We start from the raw sequence: 1,852 nt of genomic DNA, 5'->3' as shown, positions 1-1,852 counted from the left end.
CCGAGACAAAAGACTCTCGTATCCCGGCCGCACTTGAATCACACTCACCTTGCAACTTCTTAGACAAGCCCGATCCAATGTTTCATTTCAGTTCACCTGGCACGGGTCCTCCTACACGCTCAGTGTCGCACCCTCCGCTTGCTCGTGCACAATTATCAATACGAATCACAAAGTACTAGCGTGTTTGGAAACTTCGAACTTTCGCGTTATACCGTAGGGGTCAAAATCTCTCGAGAGGATCACTGATAGAGAAACTATACGGGAAGAGAGTGTTCACAGGTAAGCGGTACACGGGGGCTTCGATCAGGTGAGATCGATGCGTTCGTGACGCATCTTCGCGATGAGATTCTCGGCTGTTGCACCCGGTGGCAGCGCGTGTATGTTTCGGGGACGTTAGTCGGCGGAATGCTCGGAGACAAATGGAAGTCGATCGAACGACCGCCGTGTCAAAAAACCTGCCTCTAAATGGGGGAGAAAAAAAAGTGTTCGCCCGACTATTTTCCCTTTCGCCCGACTCCAAGCCACCACCACGAGCCCACCACCACCCGGCGTTGCTGCTCTCTGCGTGCTATACGCCGGTGCCCCTACCCCTGAGCTACACAGGTACTACCTCGAAAGCCTCCCCTCCCCGCTATACGTGCAGCCTCGTTCCTCTTACTTGACTGATAGCTACTTTGATATGCGTGACTTCCTCCGATCCGAGAGAGCATACACATACGGATATACGTACGTGTATATATGGACCAAATGTCGAATTGTGGGCCAAATATCATTGGTGAAATTAAAAGTTTCCGGACCAGATGACATGCGAGATGCGATGCTTTCGGGGGAGTTTATTTTTTTGGTTTCTTGTTTCGCAATGATATTTCTCGATAGGGTTTAGAAATGGGGCATGTGGAGAAATTTTGGAAAGCGGATTTGACCTCTTTTCCTCCTTTTTTTCTTACTTCTGGGCTACTTATGGAATTTTTCTAGCGAGTAAAATGCGGGTGGTTGATGCGATGCTTTGATACGCTAGTAATTTTTTCGGTGTAGACTCTTTTCTTTCGCCTCGTAATGAGATCTGGAATTTCTTTTTTTTTTTATTCTCCTCGTTTGCTGTCGGTTACAAAATAACAAGAAGCGAATTATTTAAGTATGTGAGATTCTGAAATTAATTGAAATTTGAGGTTTGACAGTCCTTTCCTTTTGTGCTACTTAAGAAATTTTCCGTCTGATTAAATGAATCAATGCCTTGTATAATGTTTCATTGCGTTAGTATCTTCTTAGGTATAATAAGGTTGAGTTTTTTTATTTTTTTTATTTTGGAATATTGAAAATGAATCTGCTCTATCTGGAAGATGCTGAGATTTGCTTCCGTATGGACGATATTTTCACCTGATTTTCATGGACAGATACGAATAGAACCTCGTTTAGAAATGAATGATTAGATATGAAATAAATATGTTTGTATGGCATAATATTTGAAAATGCACAATATTTTTGCATTTTGAACAGAATTATTCCATCAGAATCGGGAAGAAAGACAAACGACAGACACATGGACATGAAATATCTAACAAATAAATTCTGACATGAGCGAATATTGAATAATAAATGTTCCGTGGAGGCAATACGTTTTTAGAATTTAAGAGGTATTTTTATTACGACTGAATGATTAAGATTATTATACAAATACACATAAATTACGACAGTTCCACCAAAAATTCAATACAAACTACTTTTTTGTCACCAGTTGCATAATACATACATTATATTACTACTCGAGAAAATTTCTTCTTCAAAAAATACAAATATATCCAACTGATTTCTCCTATGTTCCCACGATACTTTAACACTTATATTCATTCTA

This window comes from Habropoda laboriosa, unplaced genomic scaffold (assembly GCF_001263275.1).
Source record: "Habropoda laboriosa isolate 0110345459 unplaced genomic scaffold, ASM126327v1 scaffold36, whole genome shotgun sequence".
Lineage (NCBI taxonomy): Eukaryota > Metazoa > Arthropoda > Insecta > Hymenoptera > Apidae > Habropoda > Habropoda laboriosa.
This window is presented reverse-complemented; position numbering follows the sequence as displayed.